Source organism: Macaca thibetana, chromosome 6, assembly GCF_024542745.1.
Source record: "Macaca thibetana thibetana isolate TM-01 chromosome 6, ASM2454274v1, whole genome shotgun sequence".
In the NCBI taxonomy this organism is placed as follows: Eukaryota; Metazoa; Chordata; class Mammalia; order Primates; family Cercopithecidae; genus Macaca; species Macaca thibetana.
This window is the reverse complement of record NC_065583.1, coordinates 134,691,020-134,716,877: the sequence shown is the minus strand read 5'-3', so window position 1 is coordinate 134,716,877 and position 25,858 is coordinate 134,691,020. Positions and strand designations below refer to the sequence as shown.

The following is a 25,858-nucleotide window of genomic DNA, read 5'->3' as shown; positions in this document are numbered from 1 at the left end:
TGTCACAGAACATATTTTCCAGATGATTCTTGGAATTTAGCTTGGTAATATGGATAATTTGCTTTTTCTGATATTTGATTATACTTGTTCCACTCATATTTTAGCTTAAAGGGGTATTCCTCTTCTCTCCAAATATATTTACTAGCTTTCCCACATTTTCCCCCTCCCTTGAAAGCAAGAATACTACTATTAAAATGCACTACTTACTTGAACTTCTCTTTTGTAAGTGAAAAAACTCAAAGCATTTTTTTCTTTTACCCCTTCAAGAGGTAAAATTAAAAAGCAGTGTTTCATAAATGGAAACAAAGAGAAAACCTTGGCAAGCACCACTGAGGTGATGAATTGTAATTCAACATGAATGTCATTCCCATCCTCTTGTGTGATTTGACAGTTACTGAAGGGCTTGCATCTTTAATTGTATGGCGTTTGTGATAATAAAAGTGTATGCATTTTTACAATAAGATTGTTGGATTGTTACTCAGGCAGAACAGTTCATTTGATGAGACTTAGCAGTATACTGAGATTCCAAGTTGGTTCATCTCCATTAAGGAGAGGAGAGCTCCCCCTATACCTCATGTTTTCTATCTGGCTCCCAGGGCAGGCTAAGACTGAATGGAAAAATAGTGGAATATTGACTGACAAACATTTTCTGGGAAGGGGCAGATAGCAAATATTTTTCACTTTGCATGCTACACGGTCTCCATCACAAATAATCAACTCGGCTGACGTAGCATGAAAGCTGCCATAGACAATACGTAAATGGTGGATGTGGCTGTGCTCCAATAAAACTTTACCAGAAACCTGGTGGCTCACAATCCAAAGTTTGGTAACTTTGGTTGGAATGTGTGCATTCTTATTTTGTGACAGGTACCATTTAGCAGCTTTATATACATTAGTATGCCTAATGTATGTAAAACGTAAATATAAAATGTAAAACTCTCACATTTTCAGTGTAGTAGAACCAATGATCACACTTTTCTTTAGGCTGCCTGTAGTTTATGATGTTCTTCTCAACTGTTCTCTTAGATTTCCAAGAAGATCTTAGCACAGGGTCGCTGAAAGGGAACATGGACTCCAGAGAAAGTCTTGTAGTGCAGCAAATATTCCCAGTGAGCCTGACCTAAGCAGTGTGAAGTTTCCCAATTGAAAGGTTACCTCTTAATCAATCAGATCTAGAAGGGCGCAAAACAGACCCCAGGATTTGAGCTTTCAGAACAAAACCATCCACTCATGTATGTGCAGTGCTATGGCTAGAACTCTTGGGCTATCTTTTTGTAGGATGGAGCCATTCTGGCTTCTGAAGCTTGCCCTTGTATTTTGATTGGAGTCATGAATGTTTTTTGGACAATAAACGTCCTTGACAATTCTCTGGAGGTCTTCTTGGATTATTAACTCTGTTGAAGGTCTGATTAAGCCAAATCAGCATTTGTAGTTCATTTTCTGGGAGTAGCAATGCAGTGATGCAGGTGTATAGTTGCCACTAATATTATCATCATCAAGTGGTCATTAGTGACCCATTGGGGACAGCACTATGCTAGGCATCAGTGCTATCCAGCTGTCTTTCCAGAGTCTCTCACTTCCAGAAACCTCCACATTCTGGTGTCCCCAAGCTAATCTCTCATTTTTATTCTCTACCTAAGCCTGGCCCCTCCAGGTTTGTTACGGGGTCTCTGTCTTTTCATTTATCTAACCCAGATATGCACGTGTTGCTTGTGTTGGAGTAAAGTCTCATCAGGTTGTTTTTAGGAAAATTAACCTTACTTTTTAAATCATAATTAGGTCTGAAAGAGGGAAAACGAGATTACGTTTCTTCTTCTTTTTTTTTTTTTCTAACTAAGAATGCCAACTATCAGACACTAGGTTGAATTATAGTTCTCCAGGACAATCAGTTAATATATGTATAATATTAAAGTACATGGTTACAAAGGGGTAACAGTAAACTTTTGAACTCTTAATGTTTCAAGAGGAATTCTTTACAAATGAACTAGAAAGTACATGTTTATGATAACAGGATATTTAGAGACACCAAGGCAAAGATGTGATATTTGAATTCCTGAATTGTCTGGAGAGTTCTCTTAATTATCTACTTATTGATGTAGAATTGATCTTCTAAAAAACTACATAGCTTATTTTTAGAAGCATTACTAGAGAGAGATAATTATACTCGTGTTTTTAATTTCTGGTAAAGTTGGCTGGAAAAGGATGCAATAAGAGTGAACATTTAATTACAATCCAGCAGCATAAAAATTTGTCATTTCAACTATCTATATGTTCTTTAGAAATACATTTTATTTTAATCTAATGTTTTGGTATGTTTATCATCAAATACATTTCTTCTAAATATACAACAGGGTCAGAGTTTTCCCTAGGACATTATACTATCCAGGGAAAATTAATGACAGAGTAACACAACCTCTGCCTCCTAGACCAAAAAAAAAAATTTTTATGTTTATGAAAGTAACATATGCAGTACTTCTCCCTTATTTACAGTCTTGCTTTCTATAGTTTCAATTACTCATGATCAACTGTGGTTCGAAAATATTCAATGGAAAATTTCAGAAATAAACAATTCATAAGTTTTAAGTTTTTCAGCATACTAAGTGGCATAATGAAATCTTGCATCATTCTGCCCTGGAAATGAATTCTGCTTTTGTCTGAATTCATCATGTAGACATGACCTGCTCATGAGTCAATTAGTAGCCATCTTGGTTATCAAATCCACATTCACATAGCTTTATTACAGTGTAAAGTTATACTTGTTTTATTTTATTAATAGTTATTGTTCTTAACCTCTTACTGTGCCTAATTTATAAATTAAGCTTTATCACAGGTAGGTATACATAGAAAAAAACGTAGCATATATAGGTTTTGGTTCAGGTATCCACTGAGGATCTTGGAATGTATCTTGTGAGGATAGAGGAAGACTACTCTATTCACTCTAGAACATTTGGAAATAGATTTTATATGAAATTATATTAAAATATCATTCATAATCCCACTGTCCATAAATAATCACTGTTACCATTTAATACATTTTTTTTCCAGTCCTTATCTATGCAGGCATAAATCAGTGTGCATGTATCAATGGGGTCACAGTAAGAATTTTAACCAGAATTTAACTTGTTTATATACTTTTTTTTTTTTTTTTGAGACAGAGTCTTGCTCTGTCGCCCAGGCTGGGGTGCAATGATGTGATCTCGGCTCACTATAACCTCTGCCTCCCAGATTCAAGCGATTCTCCTGCCTCAGCCTCCTGAGTAGCTGGGATTACAGGTGTGTGACACCACGTCCAGCAAATTTTTGTATTTTTAGTAGAGATGGGGTTTCACCATGTTGGTCAGGCTGGTCTCGAACTCCTGACCTTGTGATCTGCCCGCCTCAGCCTCCCAAATGCTGGGATTACAGACGTGAGCCACCGCGCCCGGCCAACTGGTTTATATTCTTATCTGTACAGCTTCAACCTCCAATTGCAGCCCGCCAGCTCCACTCCCTAGTTATTTCTGGGAGTTCCTGGGATGTCCCAGATGAGTTCATAAATAGTTTTTCATGTACTTCTTTATTTCCCTTGTTGCCTTCTTCTGCTTCTTGTTCACTGCTGTATCCCTTAGCATCTAGAATAATGGCTGGCACAGAAAGCCACTGATACATATTAACTGCTGGGTGCATTTGCACATGCCTGTAATCCCAGCACTTTGGAAGCCCAAAGCAAGAGGATGGCTTGAGGCCAGGAATTCAAGGCCAGCCTGGACAACACAGTGAGATCTTGTCTCTCCAAAAATATTTTAAAAATTAGTTGGGCATGGTGGAGCGCACCTGTCATATCAGCTATTCAGGAGGCTGAGGCAAGAAGATTGCTTGAGCCCAGAACTATGAGGCTGCAGTTAGCTATGATTGTACCATTGCATTCCAGCCTGGATGACAGAACGAGACCCTGTCTCGATAAATAAATAAATAAACAAACATTGAGGTTCTCAACAAATAAAAGTTTAAAAAATACTTCCACAGTGTCCCAACTGCTGGTGCTCTTTCAGGGGACACTGTTGTCCCACAGAGGGTGCAGTGTCCTCATGCTCTTCCTAAAGTTCTCACTCGGATGGACCAGTGCTTCACAAAGAGGTGTGAAGACCCCACTTCCCAGCTCTGTGCTTTGTCTCTCAAAAGAGCAATGCACGGTGTAGGCCCCCACACCTCACTTTCTTTGGCTTCTGCCTGCAGTCCTCTCTGCATTGGACTCAGACCTGAGTCTATAGGGTTGGGAACCATGTCTGAAACATGGTGTCTCCTCCAATTTTGTGTCTGTATTCCCTCCTCTCCAAATGTTTTCATATAAGTGAAATTTGATTACAAGAGGAAAAAGAAATTACATAGTTGGTGCTCATTGAATATTTTTAAAAGGTGTGAACAGTGGACAAAACATTCCAATGACTCTGAGGTGTTTCGCCTGATAAATGTCTGAGAAAGTGGGAGAAGGATAGTCCTATCTCATTTACCTTGGAAATAATAGTTGTAGTAGTAATAATACTAGATGTTTCAAGATCTTTTCCAGGTTTTGATGAAATTTTTATGTTTTAGGTTTTTAAATGTATTTTTGTTTGTTTGTTTTGGCATTGGATTAATTCAATTTCTTGGCTCATATAGTCACATTCTTTTTTTATGATTTATATAATCTATTTACTGATGCCAGATTTATCCCTTGATACAGAAGGAAAATTTAGCTTATGCAAGACAAAAGGAATCAAGTCCATTTTGATTTTCAAGGTCAATACTAAAGGGAGAAAAGTAATAAAAGTTTCAGTATTAGAAGCACAACAATTATTTCTGTTCCTAGGACTTTGAAGTGTGGTTTCCTAATTAGAACCACAAAGTCGATGTCTTTCATAGACTGAAGACTTGGGGATGCCTTTCACCTTTAGAAAGCTGCTCCCATGGGTCCTCTCTGGGTCAGTGGAGTACTTTGAATAGAGCAAAAGTGAGGACGGTACTCAGAAAAGAAAGTCATCTGGGATTCCTCAGAATGATTTTGAAAACTATCCCGAATCTTCTTTTCCTTCGTTCCCAACATGAACTTAGTTCCTGGTTCATATCAGCCACTTTTCTGCTGCTCTGTGTCCTCTCATATTATTCCCAAGTTGGCACCAGGGCCATGGGAAAGATACCAGAATGGCCCTCCAGACCCTTTTCCTGAAGCTGCCGGTGCTCTTCGGAGCCTGGCTTCAGTCCCTCCTCTTCCTTGTTTCTGTCTCTATTGCCGCCCACCTCGAGTTTCCTTTCTCTCTGAACACCTCCAGCACTCACAGTCTGTCTCACATTATTTGGCAAATAGCAAATATTTGTTATTGGTCAAAGCCATTGCCTGGGAGTCAAGATATTTTTGTTTTAGTTCATAGGTTATATCGCATTTTCAATTTGGGGAATCTTATTTTTTCATATAAAAAATATAGGAGTAGGTAAGCTATGTCTAAAACGGCTTTTAGTTTAATTCCATTACCTCTGCTGCTCAAGCAGATTTGAATTGCACATAGGACCATAACTGAGATTTCTACCCTCTTCATGCCTAACTGAAAGCGGGGTGCAAAGAAGAGCACAGAAAGTGAATACTTAGTGACTGATTCAAATCCTCAGAAAGTGCAAATATTTTAGTTTTTTATTCTCCTATGAATAGGAACTATAATGTCAAACATTTATTGCTATGTTTTAGACTCATTCTAAAATTAGCCCAAGGTTTCCTATATTTCCTGCATCCAATGGAACTGGGTATTACTCTGTTTTTACACTGCTGACAAAGGCATACCTGAGACTTGGAAGAAAAAGAGGTTTAATGGACTTACAGTTCCACAGTTGTGAGGCTGGGGAGGCCTCACAATCATGGCAGAAGGCAAGGAGGAACAAGTCACGTCTCACATGGATGGCAACAGGCAAAGAGAATATATCAGCAGGGGAAATGCCAGATGCTTATAAAAGCATCAGATATTGTGAGAACTCACTCACTATCATGAGAACAGTATAGGGAAAACCTCCTCCATGATTCAGTTATCTCCATCTGGCCCCACCCTTGGCACATGAGGATTATTACATTTCAAGGTGAGATTTGGGTGGGGACACAGAACCAAACCATATCAAACTGTAAAATGAGAATTCGTGGTCATAAGATGACTCTGAACTCCTGTTAAAATTTTAAGTATCTTTTTCTTCATTACAGAGGTTCTCAAAGGGGCAATTTTATTCCCCAGGAGACATATGTGGCAATGACTGGACATTGTTTTGATTGTCACTACTGGGGAAGTATCACTAGCATCTAGAAGGTAGGGGCCGGGGATGCTGTTAATCATCCTGCAATGTATGGGACAGCACCCTACAACAAAGAATTATATAGTTTAAAATATTAATAGTGCCACACTTGAGAAATTCTACTATATAATACTCCTACTGGTGGTGGATATTTTGTCTTATTTGTATTTGTTTTCTAGCAATCAATGCTTGTTTCTCACGTTCTCCAAAAACTGATCTAATCCTTTCAGCTTAACATTACTGTTAGGTACATTTCATGGAACTAAAATTATTTGAAAATTGATAATGTATGTGGAGATTTTATTTTGTAATTTTTTTAACAATTAGAAAATTTAATTAACCAGAACAATCACCGTTCTAACCAATAAGTTTCAGAATTAGAATCCATAACACCATAGTTTTCTGTACATTGAGCCTACAAAATGTTATTCATAAACAGTAATATAATCGCACCCTAATGGACTCTCTGAAATTGACATTTTCCTCTGAAGTCAAGTTTAATTATGATAAATAAGTTGCATGAATACCTGAAGCACATTTCCAGATGCGAAGATGAAAGAGTGATGATATACTGTTTCTCAGAAACTGAATTAGTGAGTGAAGAGAGAAGGAAAGGGGAAACATATGATGTTTACGTAGTCACTGTTAATATTTTAACTTTCTGAACTTCAGCTTTGAGTATAGCATGGGTTTTAAAAATTTATTTGAAGATTTAGTTTTTTTTTCTTTTTCTTTTCTTTTTTTGAGACAGAGTCTTGCTCTGTTGCCCATGTTGGAGTGCAACAGCACGATCTCTAATCACTGCAACCTCCACTGCCTGGGTTCAAGCAATTCTCCTGCCTCAGCCTCCCAAGTAGCTGGAATTACAGGCGCCTGCCACTATGCCCAGCTAATTTTTGTATTTTTAGTAGAGACGAGGTTTCACCACATTGGCCTGGCTGGTCTCAAATTCCTGACCTCAAGTGATCCACCCAGGTTGACCTCCCAAAGTGCTGGGATTACAGGTGTGAGCCACTGTGCTCAGCTGAAGATTTCATTGTTATTTGCCAAAGATGGTATAGACATTTAAAAGCTGCCAGTTCCTAGATTGATTGATCCATTCAATCCATCTATCATTCAATCAACCAACCAAACATGTATAGATTGCTCTCATGTACAATCTTTTTTTATTTTTTTTTAGCAGAGTCTCACTCTGTCACCAAGGCCAGAGTGCCGTGGCGGAATCTAGACTTACTGCAACCTCCACTTTCCAAATTCAAGCAGTTTTCCTGCCTCAGCCTCCCAAATAGCTGGAATTACAAGTACACACCACCATGCTTGGCTAATTTTTGTATTTTTGTAGAGACAGGGTTTTGCCATGTTGCCCAGGCTGATCTCCAACTCCTGACCTCAAGTGATCCACCCACCTTGGCCTCTGAAAGCATTGAGATTACAGGTGTGAGCCACTGCCCAGCCTCTCATGTACAATCTTCTATGATAGATAAAGACTAAGGAACAAGGATTCTGTTCTCTAGGAGTGTACAGGCAATTGGGACAGATTTAAGACATATCTGTGTATATCTCTAATACAAAAAAGAATTTTTTAAAGTTTATGCAAATAAGATGCAAATAAGTGTTCTTGTAGTCCAGAGGAGGAAAGGTAATTTCCAGCTGGTGATTTTGGTGGGGGAAGATATGTTGAGGAAGAACTTTGAGATCAGAAAATATGAACAATATATAGATATATGAAATGTTCCTTTGGCCCAGTAGTCTTTGCTCTTCCTGACCAGTATCAAAACCACTATTAACTGTGTGTGGAACTTCTCAGAGCCTCCGATATGCTAAGTAAACTTCAAGAGAAGGAGATATTATGCAGCACATCTCAAACGTGTTAGTAAATGTATCACTTTATTTATTTGTCAGGATGTAAGTTCCACAGGCCACGTTTCAGAAAATGCTATTTTACTCTATAGAAGCTGGGTGAATGTGGAAGAAAACAGGCCTCTGGATAATTTTGAAATCACATTCAGGGAAGAGGAAAAGATGTAACAATTTTCATGTGACTGAAATTGTGCTGCGTCCTGTATGTAACCACTTGCATGGGCTACCAAAAAGCTCCAGCCCAAGGAAGGGGTTGGTTTTGAGACCAAGGATGAGCAGGCTGTTGGGTGTCATGGGGGCTATGTTGTTTCATGTGACAGATACACACCAAGAATTCATTTAGCTCCATAGTAACATGGAGACTGGCTGCCTCACTTAGCCGACTCATTTCCTCTTATGAAACTTGAACAGTACACGAAAACCAGGTTCCAGGCATCCCCCCAACACCCCTCCTTTTTTTCCATTTTCAGGATTAGAAATTTGATCTTTGGAATTATGCTTTTTTTTTTCTTTTTAAAATAAAACAATGGTGGCAGGTTTGGTATGGAATGCTTCTGTAATTGTAAATAATTGTTTCATATATTGGCAATGGGGCATACTTAGAATTGAAGGGTCCCTAGGTCAAAATGTGGAACCCATTCAGACAACATCAAAGCCTTCTCTGTTCTCTCCAGAGGGCAGAGAGCAGATACATCTGCTTGATCCAACACATACTTTTCTTGCAACCAACCAGTCGTTTATTGCTTTAGCACACACTGACAAGCAATGAGACAAGACAGGGACAGAGGAGGCAGCTTGCCAAGGGATAGGGCCCTGAGCATCTGTAAGGGAGCATTACAAAATCACAGAACACTAAAGCTGAAGGGAACTTACTGATTCCCATAAAAGAATCAGCTTCCCTAGACAAGATGGGGGGAAACTGAGGCCAAGAAGTCCAAGTGATGTTCCTTAATTAATCAAGCAATAAAATCAGATTCTGGGCTCAACATCTCAGTCCTAAATCAGTGTCCATTTTTCTGCATCACAAATTAGTTTGGATTTCATTATGCAATACATTATCTACTCTTGGCTTTTTTACTTTTAGTTTGTTTGAGAGTAAATTGGGATTCCCTGCTATCCTTTCCTCAGGCATGACCTTTGGAGGTTTCTAATTAGAAATAGTAGATGGTTCTGGCATTTGGATGGAGTGGAACACAAACAGATCTGCAACAGAGATTCAATTTTGTTGGAAACTCACTGAAGTTGCAAAATGAAAGACGAAATTGCCAGGTAGAAATGTGTTTGGTGTTTTAGTGAATCCAGAATGCTGAGAAAGAGTTGAAAAATTTGGACCAATCTCCTCATTGCTTGGCTTGCTCAGCCCTGCTCAGTACTACAGGAAAGTTTGGTGGAAAAAACTGGAAAGAGGCTTAGTCTATAAATATCCCAGCCGAGTCCACCAAAACAATCTTGGGCTCATGCTTTTATTCTCAATATATCCATGACCCAATTAGCAAATGTTTACTAAGCAACTACTGTGTGCTAGGCAGTGGGAATACAATGGCTTTAGAGATGCTCTCTCCCCTAGCAGGTTGTCTTCTAGCATGGAATTTCCAGGGGCCTGGCATGGTGGTTTGTGCCTGTAATCCCAGCACTTTGGGAGGCTGAAGGGGGAGGATTGCTTGAGCCCAGGAGTTCAAAAGTAGGCTGGGTAACATAGTAAGACCCTATCTCTACAAAGAATATAGAATTAGCTGAGCGTGGTGGCATATGCCTATAGTCTCAACTACTCAGGAGGATGAGGTAGGAGGATAGTTTCAGTCTGGGAGGTTGAGGCTGTGGTAAACTGTGATAGTGCCACTGCATTTCTGCCTGGGTGACACAGTGAGACCCTGTCTCAAAAAAAAAAAAAAAAGAGGCATTTCCAGGGGACTTCTAGAAATCATCCTTGACCTGCAGTTCAAGGACACTATAGCAGATGTTCAGGTACATCCTTCACTTGCGGAAGGGAACTTGAACTCAGCTCACAACAGAAGTTCAAACGTCAGTACTCTGGTCTAGTGCACTGGGGTGCCAGGGGTGGAAGTTGGGAGTCAGAGATCAAGGATCCCCTGAGAGAAAATCATCATGAGTGAAGACAGTGGGCCCAGCTGTTCAGATGGAACAATGTGATGATGGTCCGGATGTTGGAGAGAGTAGTGGTTTCAGTTTTGGTGTGAAACTACACTTGACCCAACCAATTCTCCATTCCTCAAGGGTGCTTAGTCCTTCCCACCAGGTATTATGTTATTTACGTGTCTCTTTCTCCAACTAGACTGTAAGCCTCTTAAAGGCAAGGTATATATTTTAAATAATAGTAACTTTTGTTGTTTTTTCTCTTCAAAGGAAATGCACATTTATTATCAGACACTTGGAAAATACAGATAAGCAAAATGAAGCAATACAATGTTTGGAAAATTTCCATATACCTTCTGTTACTGATTTCTAAATAAATTACATTGCAGTTAGAGAACATGATTTGTATGACTTTAATATTTTCAAATTTATTGAGATTATTTTAAGGACAAAAATACAGTCTGTCTTGCTGACTAGCGTATGTGTACTTGTAAAGACTGTATTCTGTTGTTGAGTGGGATGTTTTATAAACGTCAATCAGGCCAGATTGGTTCATAGTGTTGCTCAGGTCTTATATTCCCTTACGGATTCTCTGTTTACTTGTTTCGTCAATTAATGAGAGAGAGGTATTGAAATATACAACCCAAGTTGTGGCTTTGTCTATTTTCTTTTCAGTTCTTTTAGTTTTTGCTTCATGTACTTGAAGAAGCTCTGTTATTAGGTTCTAGTTCTTACTTTGGTGCTGCTGACCCCTGGGGCTGCACAGTTCAGGGTCTCATGGATCAGGGACAGGCTTTGAGTGTCTTGGTGAATACTATTGCTAATAAGAAATAATAAAGTAGGAAGCAGCACCTGATTTTGGTGCCATTCGATACCTTGTTTGAGGAGCCCCTCCCTTATTTTCAGAACCCCATCTCTGACTAACCCCTCCATGCGTTTGCTCCTCTCTGTGCTACATAGAAGCTCATTTAAGATTGTTCTGTTAGATTTATTTAAAATTTTCCTTTCTTTTACCCCTCTCCAAAATGTCTGGTTCTATAGGGTTCAGATGAATGGCAACTGTAACTACTGTAATGAGATTAACAAACTCTAGTTCAAATGTTCTGTCAGACACAAGTCTTGAATCTATCTCAAGCAAGAAAGAAATACACTGAAAATATATACTGAGTAACACAAAATACAGAAGGAGAAGGTTTCTGAGCTCAGAAATGACAGAAACTAAGGAAGGCCAGTGAATTAGTCCATTTTCACGTTGCTATAAACAGCTACCTGAACACTGATATAAAGAGCTACTTGAGACAATGTCATTTCTAAAGAAAAGAGGTTTAATAAACTCACAGTTCCACGTGGCTGGGGAAGCCTCAGGAAACTTATAATCATGATGGAAGGTAAAGGAGAAGTGAGCACCTGTTTCAAAAGGCAGCTGGAGAGAGAGAGAGTGAGGTGGGAACTACCAAATCCTTTGAAACTATCAGAGCTCATGAAAACTCACTCACTATGAGAACAGCATGGGGGAAACTTCCCCCATTATCCAATCACCTCCCACCAGGTCCCTCCCTTGACACATGGGTATCACAGCTTGAGATGAGATTTTGTTCGGGCCACAGAGCCAAACTATATCAGCCAGGCAGCAGGTACATAATTTAGAACATGTCACAGGAACAGCTGGTTGGAGTATGGCCACTGACCTGACTGCCCCTGAGCACACTGAGCTACAGCTGCTGGCCTCCTGCCTTTGAGCCACTGTCTCTGTCCTTTACATCATTCTTTCTCTATTCAAAAATCAAAGGAAGAAGCATCCAATTATCCAGGCTTAGGTTTTACACCTGTCCCCTTTACCAGAAAGTTGAGGAAGAGAATAATTTGTCCCCTAACTCCAGCTTCTGTAGTTGGATATGGGCCCAAGTCCTCAAGCAGAAAGCATGTTTACTTCTTGTGCTGATCCAAACCAGAATAATGTAGTAATTGAATAATAATTTAACCTTCCTCCTGATAACATATTTTAATAAGTGCATTCAAAACTTTAATGCAAAGTAGGGCCTAATACAATAACAGCAATGACTTCTCACAGCACAGTGGCTATCACACTTATTGACTCCTCTTTGACCATATCAAGTAATAACAATAACAATAAATTATAATTTAAATAATTTTTGCATAGTTTAAAAAGCATTCTTGTAAAAATTATCTCATTTCACCTTGATAATTTTCCTGAGTAACAGACAGTCTAGAATTTTGAGTCCTATTATACAGATGGAGAAACTGACACCTAAGGGGGTTTCACCTAGCCTGGAAGGGAGTAGAAACATGGTTTGAACCCATGATTCCTTTTGCTACATTCTGTTGTCTGTCACATGGAGCTGCCAACTTTTGATAACCCTAGTTCACACTAAGAACCAGAAAACAACTTCAAAAAACTCAGTGTCTAAAAAGTTGGTCTTGTTTCTAGCAATGGTTCTCAAATATTGGTCCATGGACCAACGGAGTCAGGTTCACCCGGAGCTTCTGCTGCACCCCATCTTCAGTCCTTCTCCCAGGTGTTTCCCTTGAGGCCACCATTTTTAATACTTTTAACTAAGTGTCTTAGTCCATTCATGCTGCTATAACAAAGTACCTTAGACTGTGTACTGTATACACCTTGTAAGTTTATTGCTCATAGTTATAGAGGCTCGATAATCCAAGATCAAAGTGCTGGCAGGTTCAGTGTCCAGTGAGGGCCTGTTCGCTGCTTCCAAGATGGTGCCTTGAACACTGTTTCCTCTGGAGGAGACAAACACTGTGTCCTCAGATAGTAGGAGGGACAGAAGACAAAAGGGCATAGCTAGTTCCCTCAAGTCCTTTGATAAGGGCATCATCCCATCCATAAGTGCTCTACCCTCATGACCTAATCACCTCCCAAAGACTGGCTTGCCAGCTTGCTTGTTTTTTCTTTCTTTCTTTCTTTCTTTCTTTCTTTCTTTCTTTCTTTCTTTCCCTTTCTTTCTTTCTTTCTTTCTTTCTTTCTTTCTTTCTTTCTTTCTTTCTTTCTTTCTTTCTTTCTTTCTTTCTTTCTTTCTTTCTTTCTTTCTTTCTTTCTTTCTTTCTTTCTTTCTTTCTTTCTTTCTTTCTTTCTTTCTTTCTTTCTTTCTTTCTTTCTTTCTTTCTTCTTTCTTTCTTTCTTTCTTTCTTTCTTTCTTTCTTTCTTTCTTTCTTTCTTTCTTTCTTTCTTTCTTTCTTTCTTTCTTTCTTTCCTTCTTTCTTTCTTTCTCCTTCCTTCCTTCCTTCCTTCCTTCCTTCCTTCCTTCCTTCCTTCCTTCCTTCCTTCCTTCCTTCCTTCCTTCTTTCCTCCTTCCTTCCTTCCTTCTTTCTTTCTCTTTCTTTCTTTCTTCTAAAAAAATGTGCAGAACGTGCAGGTTTGTTACATAGGTATACATGTGCCATGGTAGTTTGCTGCACCTATTTATCCATCCTCTAAGTTCCCTCCCCTCACCCTTCATCCCCCACCAGGCCCTGGTGCATGTTGTTCCCCTCTCTGTGTCCACGTGTTCTCATTGTTCAATTCCTACTTATGAGTGAGAACGTGCAGTGTTTGGTTTTCTGTTCCTGTGTTAGTTTGCTGAAGATGACGGCTTCCAGCTTCATCTGTGTCCCTACAGAGGACGTGATCTCATTCCTTTTCATGGCTGCAGAGTATTCCATGGTGTATATGTGCCACATTTTCTTAATCTAGTCTATAATTGATGGGCATTTGGGTTGGTTCTATGCCATTTGTATTGTAAATAGTGCTGCAATAAACATACGTGTACACGTTTCTTTATAGTAGAATGATTTATATCCTTTTGGGTATATACCCAGTAATGGGATTGCTGCGTCAAATGGTATTTCTGGTTCTAGATCCTTGAGGAATCGCCATACTGTCTTCCACAGTGGTTAAACTAATTTACACTCCCACCAACAGTGTACAAGTGTTCCTATTTCTCCACAGCCTCGCCAGCATCTACTGTTTCTTGACTTTTTAATAATTGCCATTCTAACTGGTGTGAGATGTCTCATTGTGGTTTTGATTTGCATTTCTCTGATGATCAGTGATAATGAGCTTTTTTTTCATATGTTTCTTGGCCGCATGAATGTCTTCTTTTGAGAAGTATCTGTTCTTATCCTTTGCCCCCTTTTTAATGGGGTTCTTTTTTTTCTTGTAAATTTGTTTAAGTTCCTTGTAATTCTGGATATTAGACCTTTGTCAGATGGGTAGATTGCAAACATTTTCTCCCATTCTATAGGTTGCCTGTTCACTCTGATGATAGTTTCTTTTGCTGTGCAGAAGCTCTTTAGTTTAATTAGATCCCATTTGTCAATTTTGGCTTTTGTTGCAATTGCTTTTGCCATTTTTGTCATGAAGCCTTTGCCCATGCCTATGTCCTAAATGGTATTGCCTAGATTTTCTTCTAGAGTTTTTATGGTCCACGTTTTAATACTATCACTTTGAGTCTTAAGTTCCAACATATGAAATTTGGAAGGACACATACATTCAAACCATAGCACTGAATCTGTTTGTTTATTTCTTTCCTATTCTTCTGATGGTTATCTTCATGTTTACTGCTAAATTATGAATTATATACTTTAGCCATTCTCTACTGTCATCCTACCATATTAGGATTTAGCTCATAAATATTGCCTTTGATCTCCTTACCTAATACAAAGATATGACTATTTTTGTTATTTAATTGATTACACTTGTAAATGTTGACTGATAATGACACTTGAATCCACATTTTGTACAATGAAGAAAATTGTGTCCTTTCTTAACAGTTTTCCTCTCCCGCTTTCAGCTTCCAACTTTTCAGAGCTATACTTTTATGTTCTTAAGGTTGATAGTATTGGTATTTGTATCCTGTTTCCTAATCATTATTAAGAACTTTTTGTTTTAGCTATAAACTAGTTCTAAATATTTAAAATTAGAAAACAGTGTCTATATCATAGCAGTGTAAATATTGTTTACCTTGCTACACAAGAGATCCACGCAATCTGTTATGATAATGGTTTATTTCTTGTACAGCCTTCTGTTTGCATAGGACAGGGGTTCACAGAATGTTTCTATAATAGATAGTGAATATTTTAGGTCTTGTAGACAATATGTCCTCTGTTGCAATTCCTTTTCAATATTGCTACTGTGGTGTGAAAGCAGCCAGAGACAATATATGAATGAATGAACATGGCTGTGCTCCAGTAAAACTTTATTTACAAAAATAGGCAGTCGGCTGGATTGAGTCAGCAGGTCATAATTTGCCCACCCTGAGTGCAGGAAACTCTAGTTGCCTTTCTATTTTCTTTAGCATTCACCTTATCCCATTCTTAACTTTGTCAGATGTCTCAAAGAAACTATTAAGTCTGTGAGATTCTCTTGTTTAATCTGTCTCTGCAGCATCTGCTTTAAATTCTGCTAGGATTGGGACTTACGGCTTTCTTTGTGCTTGTTGTCCAGCTATCATTCATTCAATTATTTATTTGGCACCTTCTTTTGGAGTACCTACAATATATTAGGCAACATTCTAGCTCAGAGGTAGCCTTGGGTCAGGTTTAATATTACTTTGTAAAGATAATGCAATATGGTAAGTTTTATATACTTGTTTTTGTGTGAATATCAGCTGTAATAAAGCAAAATAATTATATCTAAAACATATACATGTATAATAACAATGGCTAGCATTTATTAGGTTTTGATTATAGTATAAATAAGTGTTTTACATGAATTATTATCCTATTCCCTCTCTTAAGTCCTCATCACACTTCTGGGAAGACATTGGTATTTGGGAGGACAGGTAGTTACTTCTAATATTTTTTAGGATAATGGTCAACCAGTTAGTATAAAATACATAATTTCGGAATTCTTATAAAGTAAAGAAATTAATAAGATGGTCTCTGCAAGGAAATTGGACCGTTAGCAGCAGGAACTACAAATTTGGTGGTCCAGGAATAAGACGATGATATTAGTTTGTGACTTTAATTTCATCTAGATGGCTATAGGACCTTTAAGGAATGTATTGACATTAACAGCAAGAAAATAAAATCACCAGCCATGATCTGTAAGCTCTATCCTACTACTCAAACATTCATTCCCCTGCTTAGTCATCTTTTCATTTGGCTTTATCTTAAAAGGTGAGTGTCATCCTAGACAATTGTTTTATAGGTCACCAATTCTTGTTTTTTCATCAGACCAACTCCACAATTGTTTGATTGGGGAATCTGATAATTTTTTTCATATTTTCATGCAGACCAACAATGGTTAGTATCAGAGCTGATTTTATCCACAGTGGGATGAGTCTCTCATTACTCAGTTGCTTGTTATTGGTGATTATAACTCCTCTTTCCTCCCTCTTCTTCCTTAAATTTAGAGATCCCAGTACTTAGGGCAACTCTGGTCACTCCACTTGCATTTTTGAACTTCCTCCAGCCAAATTACTAAAAGAATGTATTCCTGAAGCAATTGCTCTGGTGATTACAACGATTTTGTCTTGTTCTAGCGACAGGTGTTAGGACCAGGGCAATCATGACTCACTGGAAAAAAAAATCCTAAATTGAATGCTGCCCAGGACCTAGGCATTCAGGCTCTCTGGGATTTGCTGTTCTTATTAAGGCTGCAGGAAGGAGGTTTTGTTATACTTGTCACCACCTGTTTAACTACACGCTCCCTCCAGATTGTTTGTCTGTCTGGCCTGCCTAGACCCCATCTCCTAAGCTGGGGAATTGATATGTTCATTTAGATCCTTCTTAATCGCTGAGGAAAACAGAGCCCCTGGGTTCTGCCTGGTTCAGTAGCCCTGCAGAGCAGCATGGCTGGGCTTGCATTCAGGGGGGATCTTTCTGTTAGGGAGGTTAGCAATTCTGTGACCAGAGAGCAAATAACACTAAAACTGTAAATACCTTAAATTTCTCTGACTTCCACAGACAAGATATTTTGGAACAATGTACCTTCAAGAACTTACAATCCCAATGAAAAGATAAGTAAAAAACTAACTGTAAAAGAGGTTCTCAGTGTGAATTAAGAATCCTTAGGTGAACAGTTTATATATATAATAGTATATAAATTTATATATATAAATAAAATAGTAAAATACTAAGTAATAATACATAACAAAATAATAAAATGATAATCACTAATATTTCTTGAACACCTAATATATTAGTCCATTCTCACACTGCTATAAAGTATACTACCTGAGACTGGGTAAATATAAAGGAAAGAGGTTTAATTGACTCACAGCTCTGCAGGCTTAACAGGAAGCATGGGTAGGAGGATTCAGGAAACTTATGATCATGGCAGAGGCAAAAGGGAAGCACGCACCTTCTTTACAAGGTGACAGGAGGGAGTGTGTATGAGAATGAAGAAGTGCCACACTTTAAAACCATCAGACCTCATGAGTACTCACTCACTCTCATGAAAACTGTATGAAGGAAACTGCCCTCATGATCCAATCACCAACCACCTGGTCCCTCCCCTGACACATGGGAATTATTTATACAAGTCTAGATGAGATTTGGGTGAGGGCACAGAGCCTAACTGTATCACCTATCATATGCCAGGCTGTACCAAGTACTTTAATAGACTGTTTCATCATTGTTCAAGGTAGGTCCTAATACAATCTCTATTTTCAGAGGAGAAAACTGCATAGATGTCTTCTTTAGAGAAGTGTCTGTTCATATCCTTTGCCCACTTTTTGATGGCGTTGCTTTTTTCTTGTAAATTTGTTTGAATTCTTTGTAGATTCTGGATATTAGCCCTTTGTCAGATGGGTAGATTGCAAAAATTTTCTCCCATTCTGGAGGTTGCCTGTTCACTCTGATGGTAGTTTCTTTTGCTGTGCAGAAGCTCTTAGTTTAGTTTGATCCCATTTGTCTATTTTGGCTTTTGTTGCCATTGCTTTTGATGTTTAGTCATGAAGTCCTTGCCCTTGACTATGTCGTGAATATTATTGCCTAGGTATTCTTCTAGGCCTTTATGGTTTTAGGTTTAACATTTAAGTCTTTAATCCATCTTGAATTAATTTTTGTATAAGGTATAAGGAAGGGATCCAGTCTCAGCTTTCTGCATATGGCTAACCAGTTTTCCCAGCACCATTTATTGAACAGAGAATCCCTTCCCCATTTCTTGTTTTTGTCAGGTTTGTCAAAGATCAGATGGTTGTAGAGATGTGTTTTTTTCTGAGGCCTCTCTTCTGTTCCATTGGTCTGTATACCTGTTTTGGTACCAGTACCATGCTGTTTGGTTACTGTAGCCTTGTAGTATAGTTTGAAGTCAGGTAGAATGATACCTCCAACTTTGTTCTTTTTGCTTAAGATTGTCTTGACAATGTGGGCTCCTTTTTGGTTCCATGTGAACTTTAAAGTAGTTTTTTCCAATTCTGTGAAGAAAGTCATTGGTAGCTTGATGGAAATGGCATTGAATCTATAAATTACTCTGGGCAGTATGGGCATTTTCATGATATTGATTCTTCCTATCCATGAACATGGAATATTCTTGCATTTGGTTGTGTCCTCTTTCATTTCATTGAGCAGTGGTTTGTAGTTCTCCTTGAAGAGGTTTTTCACATCTCTTGTAAGTTGGATCCTAGCTATTTTATTCTCTTTGCAGCAATTGTGAATGAGAGTTCACTTGTAATTTGGCTCTCTGTTTGCCTATTAATGGTGTATAGGAATGCTTGTGATTTTTGCACATTGATTTTGTATCTTGAGACTTTGCTGAAGTTGCTTATCAGCTTAAGGAGATTTTGGGCTGAGACGATGGGGTTTTCTAAATATACAATCATGTTATCTGCAAACAGGGACAGTTTGGCTTCCTCATTTCTTAATTGGATACTCTTTATTTCTTTCTTTTGCCTGATTGCCCTGGCAAGAACTTCCGACACTATACTGAATAGGAGTGGTGAGAGAGGGCATCCCTGTCTTGTCCCAGTTTTCAAAGGGAATGCTTCCAGTTTTTGCCCGCTCAGTATGATATTGGCTGTGGGTTTGTCATAAATAGCTCTTATTGTTTTGGCTACATTCCATACCTAGTTTATTGAGAGTTTTTAACATGAAGGGCTGTTGAATTTTGTCGAAGACCTTTTCTGCATCTATTGAGATAATCATGTGGTTTTTGCTGTTGGTTTTGTTTGTGTGATGGATTACATTTATTGATTTTCCTATGTTGAACCAGCCTTGTACCCCTGGGATGAAGCCAAATTGATCATGGTGGATAAGTTTTTTGGTGTGCTGCTGGATTCGGTTTGCCAGTATTTTATTGAGGATTTTTGCATCGATATTCATCAGGGGTATTGGTCTAAAATTCTTTATGTGTGTGTGTGTCTCTGCCAGGCTTTGGTATGAGGATGATGTTGGCTTCATAAAATGAGTTACAAAGGATTCTCTCTTTTTCTACTGATGGAAATAGTTTCAGGAGGAACGATAGCAGCTCCTCTTTGTACCTCTGGTAGAATTCAGCTGTGAATCCATCTGGTCCTGGACTTTTTTTGGTTGGTAGGCTATTAAGTATTGCCTCAATTTCAGAGCCTGTTATTGGTCTATTGAGAGATTCAACTTCTTCCTGGTTTAGTCTTGGGAGGGTGTATGTGTCCAGGAATTTATCCATTTCTTCTAGATTTTCTAGTTTATTTGCGCAGAGATGTTTAGAGTATTCTCTGATGGTAGTTTGTATTTCTGTGGGATTGGTGGTGATATCCCCTTTATCATTTTTTATTGCATCTACTTAATACTTCTCTCTTTTCTTCTTTATTAGTCTTGCTAGTGGTCTAGCAATTTTGCTGATCTTTTCAAAGTACCCACTCCTGGATTCATTGATATTTTGAAGGTTTTTTTGTGTCTCTATTTCTTTCAGTTCTGCTCTGATCTTAGTTATTTCTTGCCTTCTGCTAGCTTTAGAATTTGTTTGCTCTTGCTTCTCTAGTCCTTTTAATTGTGAGGTTAGGGTGTCAATTTTAGATCTTTCCTGTTTTCTCTTGTAGGCATTTAGTGCTATAAATTTCCCTCTACACACTGCTTTAAATGTATCCCAGAGATTCTGGTACGTTGTATCTTTATTCTAATTGGTTTCAAAGCACATCTTTATTTCTGCCTTCATTTCGTTATTTATCCAGTAGTCATTCAGGAGCAAGTTGTTCAGTTTCCATGTAGTTGTGCAGTTTTGAGTGAGTTTCTTAATCCTGAATTCTAATTTGATTGCACTGTGGTCTGAGAGACAGTTTGTTGTGATTTCTGTTCTTTGACATTTGCTGAGGAGTGCTTTACTTCCAATTATGTGGTCAGTTTTAGAATAAGTGAGATGTGGTGCTGAGGAGAATGTATATTCTGTTGATTTGGCGTGGAGAGTTCTGTAGATGTCTATTAGGTCTGTTTGTTGCAGAACTCAGTTCAGTACCTGGATATCCTTGTTAACCTTCTGTCTCATTCATCTGTCTAATATTGACAGTAGGTGTTAAAGTCTCCCGTTATTATTCTGTGGAAGTCTAAGTCTCTTTGTAGGTCTCTAAGGACTTGCTTTATGAATCTGGGTCCTCCTGTATTGGGTGCATATATATTTAGGATAGTTAGCTCTTCTTGTTGAATTGATCCCTTTACCATTATGTAATGGCTTTCTTTGTCTCTTTTGATCTTTGTTGGTTTAAAGTCTGTTTTATCAGAGACTAGGATTGCAACCCTTGTTTTTTTTTGTTTTCCTTTTGCTTGGTAGATCTTCCTTCATCCCTTCACTTTGAGCCTATGTGTGTCTCTGCATGTGAGATGAGTCTCTTAAATATAGCACAGTTTTAATTGTGATGTTAAGGTGTCAATTTTAGATCTTTCCTGCTTTCTCTTGTGGGCGTTTAGTGCTATAAATTTCCCTCTACACACTGCTTTAAATGTGTCCCAGAGATTCTGGTACATTGTATCTTTATTCTAATTGGTTTCAAAGCACACTGATGGGTCTTGACTCTTTATCCTTTTACATGGCTGGAAAAGAAGCAAGGCAGGGGAAAGTGCCACACACTTTCATTACTTACATTTATAAAAAATAAAAAACAGAGTAAAAATGATAATGAGCTGTATCTCATTAAAATAATAATTATTATTTGGTGAACTAATTGAAAAAAATTCTCATCTTATTAAAAGACGCGTGTCCAATAAAATTTTACTTTTTATGTTCAGTTTAATTATTCATTGAACTTTGTAATATATATGTTGTTTGGAACAATTGTATATTACCATTAATTTCAATGGCTACGTCAATCTAGAAGAAATTATATGGATAAGAGGATTATGGATACAAGCAATTCAAAATAAATTCATATTTCAAATAACACGTATGTTAGTTGCAGAGCGTATTATAGGGTGATTAAAATAGCATAAATATATATTTATTTTGGCAAATTATGTGAGGGGCATTCTTTTTGATGCCTAAAAAAAGCAACGATGTAGCATGTATGTTAAATGTTCATTTATGTGTTTTTAAATAGTTGCATATCAAGTTGCTAGGGTATTTAACTTTCATTGGGCAAATTTATAAAAAGATGCAGCAGTTTTGATTTTAAATGTTGTTATTTACAATACACCGGAAACATCACCCTTTGCAATTACTTAAATTTATGATGAAAAACTTTAGAGGACATTTACAAAGTATGTGAATGGGTACTTAGCTTTCGATCTTTTGGTGAGTAAGCAAACCAAAAGTGGGAAGGTCATTGTTACAGAGAAAATGAAAAGTGCAATTTGGATAAGGTTGATGCTTTACTTACTGCAGGTAGCAAAGAGTAGTTGGGGAGAAGGATTAGCATAGGTAATTTGCAGTACAACAGAAGTACCATAGAGGGGCGCTGGAAGACTGAGGGACAGAGAGGTACTTGACTGACCCAGCTGGAAGGGAAGTGGATCTTGGGTCAAGCACGGGTAAAACAAAATGGCGACGGTTCGTCAAAGATGTTCAGCTGCACAAGGATATGATTGGATTCGTGACAAGGAATTGGTTTGGGGCAACAGATTTCCAGCGAGTCGGAACGGGAAGCTGTCCCAAGCACAGTTGGTGAGTTGGAGTGAGTGCCGATGGAGAGCAACCATGATGATTTCACTTGGGAGATGCTATAAGTCCATTCTGACAACTCATGTTTGACTCATGCAAAGCAGTCTGTGTGTCTTACGCATAGAAGTGAGAGCACCTCAGGATTTCCCATGCCACTTAGGAAGAGGAATGCAGTGTTGGTTGAAAATGAATAATGGGTGTGCTTACTGAAGACACCCAGGATCTCTTGGTGATTGTAATGATGCCTGTGTAAGCAAAAATTTACTTTCCAAAGGCAATCAGTATTTGGTTAAATCAACTACTGAACTTTTTAGAAAGAGTACTTTGTATTTCAGAGTCGCCTGGGTTTCTGGAAAGTAGGAGCTATCGTCCGTGAAAGTAGCAATTTAGGAGAATTCCTCCAGGATTTCACAAATGATGGTGCTGCAGAGACGATTTTCCGTCTTGACAATTTTCCGTCTTGACCATTCAGGTCAAGTTGCAATTGTATACTACCAGCTTGTTTATTGGATTTGAGGCAGATCTGGCTAGTCAAATGCAAATCTAAAAACATCTCCAAGACAAAAATAACTGTTTAGACTCTCAATCATTTCACATTATCTAAACCCTGATTTCTACTCCACCTTCTTCCTTTCCTTCAGAAGCACAAGTGTTCATATCACTAATTTCTATTTTGTAAATATTCCAGTTTTCCCAGCAGCTACTCTTGCCTGTAGAGGAAAATCTAATTTTTTTTAATCTGGCATTTAGGGACCTTCACAGTTTACCTCAATCTATATTTCTTATTTTATTTTTATGGTGTCCTTATGTGGAGTCTCAGCACAGTCCATCTGCTTCTTTGCCATCTGAATATGACTTCAGGATATAGCATGTGCCAGATTGAGATACAAAAGATGATTGGCGATCACTTTTAATAGGGCAATCAAGGAAGTTTTCAGAAAGAGATGACGTTTGAACTGGTTCCTGATTTGTTGGATTTCAAGGTATGGGTTTAGAGTGAAATACTGAGCTATTGGTGAGAACTTAGATGTGGCCCAGCTTTTTAGGAAATTTATTCCAATAAAAGTCACCAGGAAGCCAGGGACTATTTGTTTTGGTCTTTTCTTATTATATTCCATGCCGGTCAGGTAAAAGTGCCTCCATTAAATGTGTACTTAGGTGTCTTTCAACACATAGAGTTGTGAAGTAGGAACTTCCTGAATTTTGATCCATTAGTAGTCGGAATTTGATACAGGGGCACTTCTGTCTAGTATACTGTTTGAAACTAGGCCTCATAATTCCTAAGCCTCATAAAATTTAGAAAGCTTGGCCATCATGAAACTTAAACCCCAGATGGCCACGGATAGCCCCCCGATGTTCCCAGAACCCAAACAGAAAGACAATTCCGGGAAATAGCCTCATGGGGTCCCACCCTGATAACCTCATGAGGTCCCACCCTGATAGCCTCATGAGGTCCCACCCTGATAACCTCAATGGGGGTCCCACCCTGACTCAATGTCCCCGATGTTCCTGGAATCAGCAATTCCAGGAAAGAACCTCCTAAGGTCCCGCCCCAACCAATCAGAACAAGATACCTTGCTCAGGCCATAGACAGACCCAATTACCACGCGCCTAAAGCTTTGTTTGAATTTCGCGCCCTAAGCTGTGTTTGAACTTGTGTTTGCCTATATAAACAACCTGTAACAAGCACTCGGGGTCCCAGGGCCAACTTAGAGCTTGGGACCCTAGCGCGCTAGTAATAAATAACTCTCTGCTGTGAATCTCGTGTCGGTGATCCTTCGCGGCGACCCCTGCCCAGGAGGGAATCGACAGTTCAGTTCCAACATGTTCATGTTGTATTATAATCAGAGAATGACTACATTACTATATCTTTCACCTGGAGCATTTTCACACAGGAGTTATCCAGACATCTCTTAGGCAAAGTGGTGATTCAGATTTTTTTTTTTTTTTTTTTTTTGAGACAGAGTCTCACTGTGTTGCCCAGGCTGGAGTACAGTGGCGTGATCTTGGCTCACTGCAACCTCTGCCTCCCAGATTCAAGCTATTCTAGTGCCTCAGTCATCCCAGTAACTGGGATTACAGTCATGCGCCACCACGCCTGGCTAATTTTTGTATTTTTAGTGGAGATGGAGTTTCTCCATGTTGGCCAGGCTGGTCTCAAACTCGTGGCCTCAAGTGATTCACCTGCCACGGCCTCTTAAAGTCGTGATTCATATCTTTATTGTCAATCTGGGATTCAGAAAAAAAAATCTTTAATCAAGAATCTGAGCGTATAGATCCTAGACCTAGCAGTGCCACTTAATGCTAATAAAAACAACAACAACAAAAACCTTCCCCACCCTGGTTTTCCCACCTGTGAATTTATATAGTAATAATTTTTTTTATTTTTAGGTGTACAGTGGAAATTAAATGTTAATATAGGCAAACATTTTTCCAATATATAAAAAAGCCTTAAAATGCAAAGGATCAAATTCCGAGCCTTTTGTTCTCTGTGAAGGTACAATTAAGAAAAATGAAAAAATATAAGTATGCAAATATGTTAGACGGTACAGGTGAAGTTCAGGACAGTCAGGACTTTGTTTTGCATTATATGTTCAGTTCACTTTACCGACATATAGAGAGTATGTGAACAGTGCAAGTGTATCTGTCACATATGTCTGTCACATACTGACATTGTTCACATACTCACTATATATTGGTAAAGTGAAGGGATGAATGATTGACCGGAGGCATTTAGGAGCCTTCTGCTAGCTGGCTTACCTGGCTGCCAAAGCTCTATATCTAGGTGACCGGCTGAGTGAAGTCTCCAAACTGTGTGTATTTTAAGGATATCTTGCTTCCACCTGCTTTTCTCCCTGTTTTGATAATACTAACAGTTAATGTTGCTTGAAGACCAAATATGTGCTACTTCTTTACATAAACCATTGGTAATCCCCACAACCCTGAAAAAGTGTTTATTCCTATTTAAATATCAGGAACTTATTCTCAGAGAGGCTAAATAACTTACTAAAAATGGTATAGCTAAGGTATCTGTTTGGATGTGTTAGATTATGCTGTAATAATAAACAATCTCTAAATCTCAGTGTGACGGTTAATACTGGGTGTCAACTTGATTGGATTGAAGGATGCAAAGTATTGATCTTGGGTGTGTCTGTGAGGGTGTTGTCAAAAGGAAATTAACATTTGAGTCAGTGGGCTGGGAAAGGCAGACCGACCCTTAATCTGGTTGGGTACCATCTAATCGCCTGCCAGCTCGGCTAGAATATAAAGCAGGCAGAAAAATGTAAAAAGATGAGACTGGCCTAGCCTCCCAGCCTACATCTTTCTCCCATGCTGGATGCTTCCTGCCCTAGAATATCGGACTCCAAGCTCTTTAGTTTTGGGACTCAGACTGACTCTCCTTCCTCCTCAGCTTGTAGATGGCCTATTGTGGGACCTTGTGATCATGTGAGTTAATGTTTAATAAACTACCTTTTCTAAATAGATCTATGATGTTAGTTCTATCCCTCTAAGAGAACCCTAATACACTAAGTAACTTAAAATATAATGGTTTATTTTTTGTTTGTAATACATATTCACCGGGAATCAGCA

General features: G+C 38.5%; 1 protein-coding gene and 1 long non-coding RNA gene across 4 annotated transcripts in view; one reads left to right on the top strand and one right to left on the bottom strand.

The window, feature by feature from the left end:
• Nucleotides 1-25,858, bottom strand: part of TARS1 (threonyl-tRNA synthetase 1) — a 1,036,507-nt gene that overhangs the window by 55,394 nt on the left and 955,255 nt on the right. The gene's annotated exons all lie outside the window — the stretch shown is intronic.
• Nucleotides 22,066-25,858, top strand: part of LOC126956711 (uncharacterized) — a 362,843-nt gene continuing 359,050 nt past the window's right edge. The window contains exon 1 of one of the 3 annotated variants that reach the window (XR_007726455.1): nt 22,066-22,270. This is a non-coding gene — a long non-coding RNA (uncharacterized LOC126956711). The remainder of the gene's footprint in view (nt 22,271-25,858) is intronic. The other 2 variants (XR_007726457.1, XR_007726456.1) reach the window with 2 other exon arrangements.